Source organism: Staurois parvus, unplaced genomic scaffold, assembly GCF_062004578.1.
Source record: "Staurois parvus isolate SC_StPar_1 unplaced genomic scaffold, SC_StPar_1.0 ptg000339l, whole genome shotgun sequence".
Lineage (NCBI taxonomy): Eukaryota > Metazoa > Chordata > Amphibia > Anura > Ranidae > Staurois > Staurois parvus.
The window spans coordinates 390016-406996 of NW_028318135.1; positions in this window are offsets into that span (position 1 = coordinate 390016).

The following is a 16981-nucleotide window of genomic DNA, read 5'->3' on the forward strand; positions in this document are numbered from 1 at the left end:
CTCTGCTGCCATGTGCCACTTTCAGGTCTCTTCACACTGCTGGTGTGTTAAATTTTTTGACATAGGGTGCAGGCAGATTACGGGCCTCACATAGCTGCTGCCAGGCCCCTAATCTGCCATGGGCCCCTATAAACCGCCTCCTCATGCTGCTGCCAAGTCTAGAGTCTCTCATGGGTCCCTGTACGGCCTCCCATTGCTGCTGTCTCCATCGCCACACTCTGCTGCCATGTGCCACTTTCAGGTCTCTTCACACTGCTGGTGTGTTTAATTTTTTGACATAGGGTGCTGCAAGATAACGGGCCTCACATAGCTGCTGCCAGGCCCCTAATCTGCCATGGGCCCCTATATACCGCCTCCTCATGCTGCTGCCAAGTCTAGAGTCTCTCATGGGTCCCTGTACGGCCTCCCATTGCTGCTGTCTCCATCGCCACACTCTGCTGCCATGTGCCACTTTCAGGTCTCTTCACACTGCTGGTGTGTTTAATTTTTTGACATAGGGTGCTGCAAGATAACGGGCCTCACATAGCTGCTGCCAGGCCCCTAATCTGCCATGGGCCCCTATATACCGCCTCCTCATGCTGCTGCCAAGTCCAGAGTCTCTCATGGGTCCCTGTACGGCCTCCCATTGCTGCTGTCTCCATCGCCACACTCTGCTGCCATGTGCCACTTTCAGGTCTCTTCACACTGCTGGTGTGTTAAATTTTTTGACATAGGGTGCAGGCAGATTACGGGCCTCACATAGCTGCTGCCAGGCCCCTAATCTGCCATGGGCCCCTATAAACCGCCTCCTCATGCTGCTGCCAAGTCTAGAGTCTCTCATGGGTCCCTGTACGGCCTCCCATTGCTGCTGTCTCCATCGCCACACTCTGCCATGTGCCACTTTCAGGTCTCTTCACACTGCTGGTGTGTTTAATTTTTTGACATAGGGTGCAGGCAGATTACGGGCCTCACATAGCTGCTGCCAGGCCCCTAATCTGCCATGGGCCCCTATATACCGCCTCCTCATGCTGCTGCCAAGTCCAGAGTCTCTCATGGGTCCCTTTACGGCCTCCCATTGTTGCTGTCTCCATCGCCACACTCTGCTGCCATGTGCCACTTTCAGGTCTCTTCACACTGCTGGTGTGTTTAATTTTTTGACATAGGGTGCAGGCAGATTACGGGCCTCACATAGCTGCTGCCAGGCCCCTAATCTGCCATGGGCCCCTATATACCGCCTCCTCATGCTGCTGCCAAGTCCAGAGTCTCTCATGGGTCCCTGTACGGCCTCCCATTGCTGCTGTCTCCATCGCCACACTCTGCTGCCATGTGCCACTTTCAGGTCTCTTCACACTGCTGGTGTGTTTAATTTTTTGACATAGGGTGCAGGCAGATTACGGGCCTCACATAGCTGCTGCCAGGCCCCTAATCTGCCATGGGCCCCTATATACCGCCTCCTCATGCTGCTGCCAAGTCTAGAGTCTCTCATGGGTCCCTGTACGGCCTCCCATTGCTGCTGTCTCCATCGCCACACTCTGCTGCCATGTGCCACTTTCAGGTCTCTTCACACTGCTGGTGTGTTTAATTTTTTGACATAGGGTGCAGGCAGATTACGGGCCTCACATAGCTGCTGCCAGGCCCCTAATCTGCCATGGGCCCCTATATACCGCCTCCTCATGCTGCTGCCAAGTCCAGAGTCTCTCATGGGTCCCTGTACGGCCTCCCATTGCTGCTGTCTCCATCGCCACACTCTGCTGCCATGTGCCACTTTCAGGTCTCTTCACACTGCTGGTGTGTTTAATTTTTTGACATAGGGTGCAGGCAGATTACGGGCCTCACATAGCTGCTGCCAGGCCCCTAATCTGCCATGGGCCCCTATATACCGCCTCCTCATGCTGCTGCCAAGTCCAGAGTCTCTCATGGGTCCCTGTACGGCCTCCCATTGTTGCTGTCTCCATCGCCACACTCTGCTGCCATGTGCCACTTTCAGGTCTCTTCACACTGCTGGTGTGTTTAATTTTTTGACATAGGGTGCAGGCAGATTACGGGCCTCACATAGCTGCTGCCAGGCCCCTAATCTGCCATGGGCCCCTATATACCGCCTCCTCATGCTGCTGCCAAGTCCAGAGTCTCTCATGGGTCCCTGTACGGCCTCCCATTGCTGCTGTCTCCATCGCCACACTCTGCTGCCATGTGCCACTTTCAGGTCTCTTCACACTGCTGGTGTGTTAAATTTTTTGACATAGGGTGCAGGCAGATTACGGGCCTCACATAGCTGCTGCCAGGCCCCTAATCTGCCATGGGCCCCTATAAACCGCCTCCTCATGCTGCTGCCAAGTCTAGAGTCTGTCATGGGTCCCTGTACGGCCTCCCATTGCTGCTGTCTCCATCGCCACACTCTGCCATGTGCCACTTTCAGGTCTCTTCACACTGCTGGTGTGTTTAATTTTTTGACATAGGGTGCAGGCAGATTACGGGCCTCACATAGCTGCTGCCAGGCCCCTAATCTGCCATGGGCCCCTATATACCGCCTCCTCATGCTGCTGCCAAGTCCAGAGTCTCTCATGGGTCCCTGTACGGCCTCCCATTGTTGCTGTCTCCATCGCCACACTCTGCTGCCATGTGCCACTTTCAGGTCTCTTCACACTGCTGGTGTGTTTAATTTTTTGACATAGGGTGCAGGCAGATTACGGGCCTCACATAGCTGCTGCCAGGCCCCTAATCTGCCATGGGCCCCTATATACCGCCTCCTCATGCTGCTGCCAAGTCCAGAGTCTCTCATGGGTCCCTGTACGGCCTCCCATTGCTGCTGTCTCCATCGCCACACTCTGCTGCCATGTGCCACTTTCAGGTCTCTTCACACTGCTGGTGTGTTAAATTTTTTGACATAGGGTGCAGGCAGATTACGGGCCTCACATAGCTGCTGCCAGGCCCCTAATCTGCCATGGGCCCCTATAAACCGCCTCCTCATGCTGCTGCCAAGTCTAGAGTCTCTCATGGGTCCCTGTACGGCCTCCCATTGCTGCTGTCTCCATCGCCACACTCTGCTGCCATGTGCCACTTTCAGGTCTCTTCACACTGCTGGTGTGTTTAATTTTTTGACATAGGGTGCTGCAAGATAACGGGCCTCACATAGCTGCTGCCAGGCCCCTAATCTGCCATGGGCCCCTATATACCGCCTCCTCATGCTGCTGCCAAGTCCAGAGTCTCTCATGGGTCCCTGTACGGCCTCCCATTGCTGCTGTCTCCATCGCCACACTCTGCTGCCATGTGCCACTTTCAGGTCTCTTCACACTGCTGGTGTGTTAAATTTTTTGACATAGGGTGCAGGCAGATTACGGGCCTCACATAGCTGCTGCCAGGCCCCTAATCTGCCATGGGCCCCTATAAACCGCCTCCTCATGCTGCTGCCAAGTCTAGAGTCTGTCATGGGTCCCTGTACGGCCTCCCATTGCTGCTGTCTCCATCGCCACACTCTGCCATGTGCCACTTTCAGGTCTCTTCACACTGCTGGTGTGTTTAATTTTTTGACATAGGGTGCAGGCAGATTACGGGCCTCACATAGCTGCTGCCAGGCCCCTAATCTGCCATGGGCCCCTATATACCGCCTCCTCATGCTGCTGCCAAGTCCAGAGTCTCTCATGGGTCCCTGTACGGCCTCCCATTGCTGCTGTCTCCATCGCCACACTCTGCTGCCATGTGCCACTTTCAGGTCTCTTCACACTGCTGGTGTGTTTAATTTTTTGACATAGGGTGCAGGCAGATTACGGGCCTCACATAGCTGCTGCCAGGCCCCTAATCTGCCATGGGCCCCTATATACCGCCTCCTCATGCTGCTGCCAAGTCCAGAGTCTCTCATGGGTCCCTGTACGGCCTCCCATTGCTGCTGTCTCCATCGCCACACTCTGCTGCCATGTGCCACTTTCAGGTCTCTTCACACTGCTGGTGTGTTTAATTTTTTGACATAGGGTGCAGGCAGATTACGGGCCTCACATAGCTGCTGCCAGGCCCCTAATCTGCCATGGGCCCCTATATACCACCTCCTCATGCTGCTGCCAAGTCCAGAGTCTCTCATGGGTCCCTGTACGGCCTCCCATTGCTGCTGTCTCCATCGCCACACTCTGCTGCCATGTGCCACTTTCAGGTCTCTTCACACTGCTGGTGTGTTTAATTTTTTGACATAGGGTGCAGGCAGATTACGGGCCTCACATAGCTGCTGCCAGGCCCCTAATCTGCCATGGGCCCCTATAAACCGCCTCCTCATGCTGCTGCCAAGTCTAGAGTCTGTCATGGGTCCCTGTACGGCCTCCCATTGCTGCTGTCTCCATCGCCACACTCTGCCATGTGCCACTTTCAGGTCTCTTCACACTGCTGGTGTGTTTAATTTTTTGACATAGGGTGCAGGCAGATTACGGGCCTCACATAGCTGCTGCCAGGCCCCTAATCTGCCATGGGCCCCTATATACCGCCTCCTCATGCTGCTGCCAAGTCCAGAGTCTCTCATGGGTCCCTGTACGGCCTCCCATTGCTGCTGTCTCCATCGCCACACTCTGCTGCCATGTGCCACTTTCAGGTCTCTTCACACTGCTGGTGTGTTTAATTTTTTGACATAGGGTGCAGGCAGATTACGGGCCTCACATAGCTGCTGCCAGGCCCCTAATCTGCCATGGGCCCCTATATACCGCCTCCTCATGCTGCTGCCAAGTCCAGAGTCTCTCATGGGTCCCTGTACGGCCTCCCATTGCTGCTGTCTCCATCGCCACACTCTGCTGCCATGTGCCACTTTCAGGTCTCTTCACACTGCTGGTGTGTTTAATTTTTTGACATAGGGTGCAGGCAGATTACGGGCCTCACATAGCTGCTGCCAGGCCCCTAATCTGCCATGGGCCCCTATATACCACCTCCTCATGCTGCTGCCAAGTCCAGAGTCTCTCATGGGTCCCTGTACGGCCTCCCATTGCTGCTGTCTCCATCGCCACACTCTGCTGCCATGTGCCACTTTCAGGTCTCTTCACACTGCTGGTGTGTTTAATTTTTTGACATAGGGTGCAGGCAGATTACGGGCCTCACATAGCTGCTGCCAGGCCCCTAATCTGCCATGGGCCCCTATATACCGCCTCCTCATGCTGCTGCCAAGTCCAGAGTCTCTCATGGGTCCCTGTACGGCCTCCCATTGCTGCTGTCTCCATCGCCACACTCTGCTGCCATGTGCCACTTTCAGGTCTCTTCACACTGCTGGTGTGTTAAATTTTTTGACATAGGGTGCTGGCAGATTACGGGCCTCCCATTGCTGCTGCCAGACATGTAATCTGCCATGGGCCCCCGTACCGACTCCTCATGCTGTGACGTTGCAACAAGGTGTAATTCAACCCTACATATGTTAGACCGCCTTTACGAACAGCTAAAGGCCATCACAGATTTCCTGATGTTAAAAGCGGATAAAGGTACTCCCTGTGTAACTTAGATGTCAGCCATTGTCAGCTCATGTGTGACACCTGCGCTTGCTCAGGCCCTTTGAGGAGGCCACGCTATTCGTGAGTCGGCAGGACTATGGGATGAATGAGGTCAAATCGGCCATGGGCCCCCGTACCGCCTGTTCACGCTGATGCTGGTCCCACAGTGTGACCTGGGTCCCTGTACGGCCTCCCATTGCTTCCACTCTGCCATGTACCTCTTTGAAATCTCCTCACACTCCTGCGGTTGTCCATTTTGTCATAGGTTGCTGGCAGATTAGCGGCCTTCCATAGGTGCCGCCAGGCCCCATATCGACCATGGGCCCCCGTACCTCCTGGTCACGCTGCTGCTGAGCCCACAGTGTGACCTGGGTCCCTGTACGGCCTCCCATTGCTTCCACTCTGCCATGTGCCACTTTGAAATCTCCTCACACTCCTGCGGTTGTCCATTTTGTCATAGGTTGCTGGCAGATTACAGGCCTTCCATAGGTGCCACCAAGCCCCATATCGGCCATGGGCCCCCGTACCGCCTGGTCACGCTGCTGCTGGGCCCACAGTGTGACCTGGGTCCCTGTACCGCCTCCCATTGCTCCCACTCTGCCATGTGCCACTTTCAGGTCTCCTCACGCTCCTGCTGGTTTCCATTTTGTCATAGGTTGCTGTATGGCCTCCCATTGCTGCTGCCTCCACCGCCACACTGTGGCTCCAAACACTGGTTTTGGCCCCGTGACTGGCCAAAGGAGTGAAGTGTGCAGTGATTCTAAGATCGACGGCACTCATCTGCATGTCATACTGACAGACAGTATTATTTCTCTTCCCCAGCAGACTCCAAGGGCATTTAAATTAAAGGTACAGTGTTCTGCACTAATATTAAGTCTCTCTGAAGCCTAGAAACACCCTTTTTTAAGTTAAATTCACAGCGAATTTATTCGACTCGAATCGAATATTGTCCACGAATTCGCCGAATCAGTCGAATCGAATTTTTCATTTCTTCGCTCATCTCTAGTTATGACTTCTATGGCCTTACTTTATACAAGCAACAGGTTTATTTTCCTAGGATTCAGTGGAATTATTTTTACATGTATATAAAACATTAATGAGAGACTTGCAGTGCCAACTGTAATGTAATGTGTACAGCTGCTTCTGTTGCTATGCATTCCAGACCACATTAACCACAGGGTGCAGCCCTCCCACAACATATTGGTGATTAGCACATTAAACAGAAGTGTATCACGGAGACTCTTTGTGTAGTGGCATGGGTGTAGGGGTACAATTACATTTATACCTTGATTAACCATGCCGTTTTGGTTTAACTGACTTTGCATGACCTTGTATCTCTGAAGCTAGGACCTATTTTTTTTCATTGCCCTGTGATCAATCCAAGACATTTTATCTCTCAGGTAGCAAGGCTAATATTACCCATAAAGTTTAAGCCTTTGAATTTTGCTACACAGGTGACTTTAAAGCATATCTAAACACAAAAACAAAAATGTAAGGTATTGCAGCTTACCCGTGCTTTTTTATGCATTCTCCTTTATTTACATCTGGTAATGTTAGAAACCAGAGACTCACTTCTACACCATTCATCCCTGCTTCTTTACAACCTGTATCTTCACAGCCCATCACCATTGGCTGGCAGGGGCGCTCACCCTCAGGCAATGTCCTTGTTGGCCGACAGTGGTTGGCTTGTACTTCTTTGCCTCCTCTGTTCTGATGCTCTATTTGAGCTGCCTACATCCTTGTTTGCCTTGTTTGTTCTTGTCAGCCTTGCCTTTTCATTTCTGGATTCCCATTTTACCATTTTTGTGCCGCCTGCCCTGACTTTTCTGTCTGGATAAGGATTACTGTTCGTATTGCTACTTGCCCTGAACCGTGCCTGGATAACGGACTACATATTGCCAGCTCAGACCTCCACTAGCTTGGCAACCTGCCAGTCATGGTCACTCCTGCACTCAGCATTTGCCTTGAACTCTACCTTATTGAAGTCACCTGATGGTAAGTTGCTCCCTCTCTGGGTAGTATTGTGCCTTGGGGCATCCAAGTACTGGTAGCCTTAAAGTGTAACTTTTATGGGAAAAAGTCTAGAAAGTAAAAAATATTTATATAAAGTATAGCATATACAATTGCTAAACAAGCCATGTTGTAATTTAATTTGATTAAAAATGACCTTATCAATCTGCAGCTCTGTAATTTTCTTGAAAATCTAATGCAACATAGCAACCCGGAGGCATTCTGTACACCACTGATGTACAGTACACCTCCAGAAATTTTATTTCCTGCTCATGTGAATGGCTTACTGATGTTCCCAAACATCTGCACTAAGATACAAAACAAGTTTTAGGCATCCTCTGCAATAGGAATTTTAGTTGTGGTGAGATTCTTCCTAAGAGTTAAATGCTTCTAAAAGGATGCAGACCCTGCAGTTTTTCTCATTACTTAGTGTGCATTAGCTGACTATAATGAAACAGGCTCTCCCTTTTTCAAAATCAGTATCCAAAGGACATGGAGAAACAGCTATTTCATCAGAGAAGATAGGGCCAAAAGATAGGCATTTGCTACATAGTTTATGAAAATCACTGCAATGTACATCAATAACCCAGAGGAAATATTGTTGTTTTTTTTTAACAAAAGTGGAGTTTCTCTTTAACCACTTGCACTCCTGAGGATTTACCCCCTTTCCTGACCAGGCCATTTTTTGCGTTATGGCACTGCGTTACTTTAACTGAGAATTACACGGTCATGAAATTTACATCCTTTTTTACCCACGAATAGAGCTTTCTTTCAGTGATATTTAATTGCCTGTGGTTTTTTTTTTCATTTTTTGCACTATAAAAAAAAAAGAGACAATTTTGAGAAAAAACCCCCAATAATTTTGACTTTTTACTATTAAACATGTCCAGTAAAAAAATTAGAAAAATCAAATTTGGGCATAAATTTACACCAAAATATATTCTGTTACATGTCTTTGCTAAAAAAAAAATCCCGATACGTGTAATTTACGTGAAAGTTATAACGTTTACAAATGGCGGTATATATACTGGGATTTTTTTTTGTTTAATTTTTACTAGTAATGGTGGCGATCAGTGACTTATAGCAGGCCTGCGTTGGACATTCTGACACTGGGGGGAACTGACTTGGTGTCACTGACCTCCCCTAAAAAAAAACACTGACACTGTACTAATGGCACTGAGCAGGAATGGGTTAACATGAGAGGCGATCAAATTTTTAACTGTGTGCTGGGAGTGTTTTTCTAGGGGGCTGTGTCCGTGCGCTTCACTGCAAGCACACTGCTTTGGATGGCTGTGTTGTGCACAGCCACCCAAAGCAGAGTGCCCGAGCTGACAGGGAGGAAAACTGTTAATAAACAAAACAGCTCTCCTCCCCGTCGGAGATCCTCGGAAATCATTGGGCACGGCGAGTAATCACTGGCCAGGACCCAGTAATGGACAGCTACGGCTGCGAATGGCGATGTGGGTAGGGCGCGCACATGACTCACACGTGCCCCTTACTCTGAAATGCAAAATCACATATATACAGTGGGGATCGAAAGTTTGGGCACCCCAGCTAAACATTTGTATTAATGTGCATAAAGAAGCCAAGGAAAGATGGAAAAATCTCCAAAAGGCATCAAATTACAGATTAGACATTCTTATAATATGTCAACAAAAGTTAGATTTTATTTCCATCATTTACACTTTCAAAATAACAGAAAACAAAAAAATGGTGTCTGCAAAAGTTTGGGCACCCTGCAGAATTTATAGCATACACTGCCCCCCCAAGCTGAGACCTGCCAGTGTCATGGATTGTTCTCAATCATCATCTGGGAATACGAGGTGATGTCAATCTCAAAGGTTTTAAATGCCCAGACTCATCTGACCTTGCTCCAACAATCAGCACCATGGGTTCTTCTAAGCAGTGGTCTAGAAAACTGAAACTGAAAATAGTTGACGCTCACAAAGCTGGAGAAGGCTATAAGAAGATAGCAAAGCGTTTTCAGATGTCAATATCCTCTGTTCGGAATGTAATTAAGAAATGGCAGTCATCAGGAACAGTGGAAGTTAAAGCAAGATCTGGAAGACCAAGAAAAATATCAGACAGAGCAGCTTGCAGGATTGTGAGAAAAACAATTCAAAACCCACGTTTGACTGCACGATCCCTCCAGAAAGATCTGGCAGACACTGGAGTTGTGGTACACTATTCCACTATAAAGAGATACTTGTACAAATATGGTCTTCATGGAAGAGTCATCAGAAGAAAACCTCTTCTACGTCCTCACCACAAAAATCATCGTTTGAACTTTGCAAATGAACATATAGACAAGCCTGATACATTTTGGAAACAAGTTCTGTGGACCGATGAGGTTAAAATTTAACTTTTTGGCCGGAATGAGCAAAGATACGTTTGGAGAAGAAGGGGCACAGAATTTAATGAAAAGAACCTCTGTCCAACTGTTAAGCATAGGGTTGGATCAATCATGCTTTGGGGTTGTGTTGCAGCCAGTGGCACAGGGAACATCTCACTAGTAGAAGAAAAAATGGATTCAATAAAATTTCAGCAAATTTTGGATGGTAACTTGATGCCACCTGTGAAAAAGCTGAAGTTAAAGAGAGGATGGCTTCTACAAATGGATAATGATCCTAAACACACCTCGAAATCCACGGCGGATTACATCAAGAGGCGTAAACTGAAGGTTTTGCCATGGCCTTCACAATCTCCTGACCTCAACATAATTGAAAATCTAAGGATAGACCTTAAAAGAGCAGTGCGTGACAGACAGCCCAGAAATCTCAAAGAACTGGAAGACTTTTGTAAGGAAGAATGGGCAAAGATACCTCAAACAAGAATTGAAAGACTCTTGGCTGGCTACAAAAAGCGTTTACAAGCTGTGATACTTGCCAAAGGGGGCAGTACAAGATATTAACTCTGCAGGGTGCCCAAACTTTTGCAGACGCCATTTTTTTGTTTTCTGTTATTTTGAAAGTGTAAATGATGGAAATAAAATCTAACTTTTGTTGACATATTATAAGAATGTCTAATCTGTAATTTGATGCCTTTTGGAGATTTTTCCATCTTTCCTTGGCTTCTTTATGCACATTAATACAAATTTTTAGCTGGGGTGCCCAAACTTTCGATCCCCACTGTGTATATATATATATATATATATATATATATATATATATATATATATATACACGTGATTTCACACAGCCTTGCCGCCCTGTAGCAGTATTTCTGCTATAAGGCAGTCGGGAAGCGGTTAAGGGAAAGATGGCTGCTATAAATGAAAGCTTGCATAGCCTCACTATTTTTGCAGAGCAGGATGGAAACCAGCAAACCTTACAGATAATCCTGTGAATAACACACTTCCTGTCCCTTCATGTTTACACCTTTCTCCACTTGTTAGCATGCTGTTTATACAGAGATAGGTGCAACAACCATTCTCATATATTATACTGTGATAAATCATAGTTATGCCACTAGGTGAGAGTATTAGATTTATGGCGATTTAATCCATTGTTCTTCCAAGGGGAACAACATAGTTATGATGTAATTGCCTGCCTTTTTTCTGTTTTTTTAAATAAAACAAGAAGAATTCAGCCATGTATCCAGCACCATCTGAATGGTAAGAGTCAAATCTGCTGCAGCTTTCCAACACCACTGTATTGGTGGGACAACCATTGTCATGCAGGCTGGACTTCATACATGTCCTCCTCATCTCCATGACAATGTCTGTTCATCTCCAAGAAAGATGATTGTATTTTCTGTTTGGCTAGTCATTTATTATTTATTTCAGGTACTTATATAGCGCTGTCAATATATATATTGTACATTTATATCAGTCCCTAACCCTCAAAGGGCATATAATCTAAGGTCCCTAACTTACATTCATACATATACATACTAGGGCCAATTTAAACAGGATCCATTTAACCTACCAGTATGTAAGTGTGGGAGAAAACCGGAGTACCCAGAGGAACCCCACGCAGGCACAGAGAGAACATGCAAACTCCAGGCAGGTGGTGCCACAGTTGGGATTCGAACCAACGACCCTAGTACTGCCAGGAAGAAGTGCTAACTATTTAGCCACTGTTCTTCCCATGATTGCTATACATAAAACAAATGTATCCAGAGGGACTTTCTACAATATTGTATGTCTAGCATATATGCAAGGTTAAAGTGGTTCTAAAGCTAAAACACTTTTGTTTACCCTAATGCATTAAAGTAAAAAACATTTGACATTTGCTGTGCCCCCCCCCCCAAACACTTACCTGTATTGATCCAGCGCTGTGCTTGGGTGCTGGTCTTCTCTTTCTCTTCCCATAGCAGCTGCTGTCAGAGCTTCTAGCAGTCAAATCCTATGAGCAGAGAGTAGGGGGCAGGGCAAAGCCATAGACGCACACAGCCTGGCTCAGGAGCAAACCCTCATATCTGCCCCCATAGGACGCTGCTTGCTATGGGGGCAGACAGAGAAGAGGAGGAGCAGAGATCACTGGTGGGGGACCCCAGAAGAAGAGCAGATGAGTATAACATGTTTATTTTTTATTTAAAAAACTACCTTTAGAAATGTTCTAATCACGTGCAGATTAATAGTGCAAGTCTACAGTTAGAACTGCAGGCAGTATGGATACCGGCCAAGCTCTAAGAAATTGGAAGTTCTCAGATTTTCCATCTTAATCCATGAAAGATCTATCTGTGCAAATGGTCAGTTTATTTAAAATGTACATGAACCTTAAGGGCTTGTTCAGACCTGTAGACGTTTTACTGTGTGCATCACAGTTTCCCTTTTTTTTAACATTTATTGAACATTAGCAAACAAACACTCACATTCTGCTCTATGCACATCAGAGCACTGTGACCAGGGATGAGCGCAGGCATGTTCAGATCCTAGTCCAAGGCCAAAGTCTACTCTTACAGTATTGGCTTCAGTGTTTGGCTTCAAGCCTTGCTATTTAGTTTTCTTTAAAAAAAAAAAAACTCTGTCGCAAAACTTTATTTCCTGGATATCCTGCAAGTAACAGCATTTCCCGTTTCAGGCTGACAGTGCTACGCCACTGCCTTGCAATTATCAGCAGTGCTGTCAGTCTACCTTTTGAGCTCTTTCGGTTGGCCACTAGGTTATCTATCTGATAAGTCTGCATTTTGGTGCACCACAGCCATCTGTGCGGTGTGGGGTACTAGGGAAAAAAAGGTACAGGTCTGTTATCTACTTGAGCTCAGGAAGATTTTACCCTCTTCATGATCAGGCCATTGGTTCTATACTGCACTATGTTACTTTAACTGGTAATTGCTCAGTCTGTAGCCCAAGGAAATTTATATATTTTTTTCACACAAACAGAGCTTTCTTTTGGTGGTGTTTTATCCCCAATGGGTTTTTTAATTTTTTGTGATATATGTAAATGAAAAGAGAGAAAATAATAAAAAAAAACAATATTTTCTTATTTTCTGCTATAAAACATATTCAATAAAAAAAAATTCTTCATAAATTTTGGCCAAAATGTATTCTACTAAATGTCTTTGGTTTGCGTGAAAGTTATAGCTCTTACAAACTATGGTGTATATACTGGAATTTTGATTGATTGATTGATTTGTATACTACTAATGGCAGTGATCAGAGACTTATAATGGGATTGCAATAGTGTGGCTGACAATCTGACACTGACTCTGGAGGGCAACTAACTGCCACTGACATCACCACTGACATCACCAGTGACATTAATACAGTGATCAGTGATATTATACACTGTCACTGTACTGACACTGGCTGGGAAGGGGTTAACATTTAGGGCAATCAAGGGGTTAAATGTGTGCCTAACTATGTGTAATGTGTGCAGGGGCGGACTGACCATTTGGAAACTCAGGCACTGCCCGAGGGCCCGGGGTCAGTAGGGGGCCCCATGAGATGCCCCTGGTACCTTTTTCATTGGCTTTTTTGAGTTTGGGCAAGGACACAGGGGCCCCATGATCCCCTATTGCCCAGGGGCCCCATGAGTTGTCAGTCCGCCCCTGAATGTGTGTAAAGTTTGCTACTTTTACTAATAGATCTCTAAGTTTCTCATCTCTGCTTTGCAGGGTTGAGAAACACAGGGATATTTCTCTCTGTACAGAGCTCTGATTGTCAACGGAGTTGATTGTCAACACAAAGCTCTGGGCTATGTTTGTATGTTTGATCAGCAGGTCTTGGCCATGAATCATTAGCCGGGACTTGCTGAAAAAGTCTCCCGCTGTGTGCAATCAGAGCAGGTGCCAGCCAGGGGGGCGCGCATGTGCGCACCTGAAACCTGGAAGTAGTTAGAAACATACGGGTACTTCACTTTGCTTACAGCGACAGCCCGTCCACAGTACATTGCCAGCAATCGGTTGTTAAGTGATTAAAAGGTCTGTTTTGGTGTGTTGGCAGAGTATTCAAAATGCATGGACTGCATCACCACCAATGATAAGCTCAGGCGTTTTTAGAGAGGAGTCCACTCAAAATCAAAATTGAAAGCTCTGCTTATTTGCCTCCTCCCCTTCTCCACTGCCATATTTGGCACCTTTTCGGGGGGAGCGGATACCTGTTTTTGATAGGTACCCGCTCCCACTTCCGGCTCAGTTCGCCGCGACAAAGTTAGCTGAATATTTGGCCCCCTCCTCCCTCCCATAGTCTCCTGGGAACTTTCACGGGTCCCAGAAGACTGCTGAAGCAATTAGGAGGCACAGCACGACTCACGCATGCGCAGTGGGCACCAGGCTGTGAAGCCGCAAGCTGTCATAGCCTGGTGCCACAGTTGAGATGCCAATGTCGTGGAGAAGAGAAGGGGAGAAGGGATGGTGCGGGTGAGTACATCAGTGGACTCTGGGAAAGGTAAGTGTGTGTTTAATAAAAGTCAGCAGCTACAGTTTTTGTAGCTGCTGACTTTTAATAAACACGAAAACGGCTGGAACTCTGCTGTATGCACCGGTCACATCAAGCCCGACTTTGAAATCGTTTGACTTACAGTGAAAGCACACGATCTGACACAGATGTCTATGCAAGTCACACCAAAAGTAGTGCACGTACTACTTTAGAAATCTGTGCGGCTCTGACCAATTCGGAACCGCACTGATATGACCACTGTAATTGCAGACAATAGGGGTCTTGAGCTGTTGAGGCATTCTCTGCCCTGCTGCTGTGCCCCTTGTATATTCGTGGCTTAGGGTTGGGGGAATGTTATCACCTTTTATGATTGGCTGGCCGTACTGACAGCATCCTGGCAGCAGAACTCACGCAGCGTTGGAGTCTTGTGTGAATATGTCTTAGCTCATCCTAACTTACTACAACTCACATTAGCAAGCAAAACCACACCGCAGAGGTCTGAATCTGGCCTGAGCAGAACTTGCCAGAGCCTGTGATTTTCCTATGCCAACTATTGAGCAATGTCAACATGAATTTCAAAACTACAGTTTCTGTGTTGCTTAGATCTAACCTATAGCACTATAATTTTGCACATTTAAAAATGAACACTTAGCATTCATTGTCTGCCCTGCTGCAATTCTGTCATGTATACCCTAAAAATCCAAATTGGAGAAATACGAATAAATCATAATTCATGAGTCCAAAGAAAGAAAAAAAAAACATTAGCCAACCTCAAATCTCAGTGGACTATTTTAGCATATCTGATTATCGCGCTTCGAACTGCATTCAGTTTCAATTTCCATTTTCATTACACAAATTGCCGTATCATGTTTCTCTTTCAACATAAATTTATGTATCCTTTTACTCTCCCTTCATGAAGTAAGCATTGCTGGGACGAGGCGAGCAGATTGTGAACTGTCTTGACATCTGACACTCTGTGTATACTGTGGGAAATGGAAGTGCTAATCATTAGATTATAGCTAAAACCTGTTCTCTCTCCTTGTCTCTCCAAACCCAGGTGTTAATGAAATCAAACAAAATGAAAACTGGCAAATTATTTTAAGCTTTCACTTACAACACACCTCTCTCTTTCACAGTAATGTGTCCTGTATGAAAAAAAAATGCAATTTCATGTCTTATGCAATGTATTGAAAATAGAAGCCATTTGAGATGTGCATTGTGTAATGAGATTTTCTCACAGTAAAATAAACATCAGATGAGCTAGATTTAGATCTATTTGTTTAAAAATGTGTTTTATAAATGCAAGATGGGACTTATGAATAGCAGTGGTTAATGGGCAATTCTGCATGATATGTGGCCGTATGCCCTGGGGATGAAAGATCAAAGTGGAGCTCTTAACCTTTAGCCCTGGTTCACACTGATGCGATTTTGGATGCGTTTTAGACCACTTTGATTTGCAAGACATGGTAAATAAAATAATTTCCTATGGAGGGTGTTCGCATCTATGCAGTCCACGTGCACTGTGTTTTTAAAAAGGGTTGCGCGGGTGTTTGGGATAGTGTGATCCGATTTTGAGTTCATAGTTACATCAGTTAGTCTGGCTGAAAAAAGACAAACTATCCAGTTCAACCATAGAAAAAAGTTATAATCCTATACCCACAGTTGATCCAATAGGTTTCAATGGAACCTGTTTGATTGCTTTTGGCGCTGCTCAAAGTAGAGGTGAAAAAGCTTGTGCCTGTGTCCCAGAACATGGGGTGCAGACTTGTCCTAATACCAATCCAGAGGGGGAGGGGCTGGTAAATGTAATGAGGAAAGAATTGCCACTACTCCCAACATGCCTCGCTTTCTCTCTCCCTCTCTCCTCAATACAGCTGACACATGGAATTGCATTACATTACTACAGATAAAAATAGACTGGAATTGCATTGCTTTTCCAAATACAGAAAGGTTTCTTCTCTGGCATTTTTTGCTGGCTGATATCTAAAAAGAGTGGGAAATTTGAGTGGAGAGTGAAAAGGTTTTAGTTTTGATTGCTGTTTGTAGTTGTTATATTTTCTTCTTTGGGTCTTACTAAAAACCTTTACTTTTTTAAATCACTTTTTCTGTCACTTTTTAAATAGCATTTTTTTTCTCTTCCTTTCCTTGTCTTCCTTCAGTCTGCTAATTAAGGGGATAGGGTTCATTGGTCACAGGTGATAGAGGTACTTTATAACTTGCTGTAGAGCTCACTCTGAGCTTGCCTGTATTTTGCTTGCTGGACCTTTGACCAAGTGGACATTTGATAAGTGGAGTTAAAAACCGGAGTGCAAAACGAGATTATAACAGGAGTCTACTAATCTGTAAGTGACGTGATATTTCCTATTAATATTTTAACTGGGATAATGTGTGCTAGCAGGGTGGAAGGTCTTGTGTAGTGCACAGTATGCCGCATGTATGCAGCAATGGAGCAACAGCTCCAGGATGGATACCGCTGAGACAGATGTGGGCGGGTTTCCCTTCTGGACACTCGCGTTACAGATCTGGAGAAGCAAGTTGCAACACTGGGCAGAACTGACAACCTTGAAAGGGGTCTTCTGCTCCCTGAGCAGGTAGCTAAAGGGATTGATGTCGAGGGGCTAATCAGGATGATCAGGTAGGAAGATGGGTTACTGTAATGAGAGGGAGTGGTAGGGGCTCACAGAAAAGGAAGGTCGGCCCTGGGTTTGTGCACTCAAAC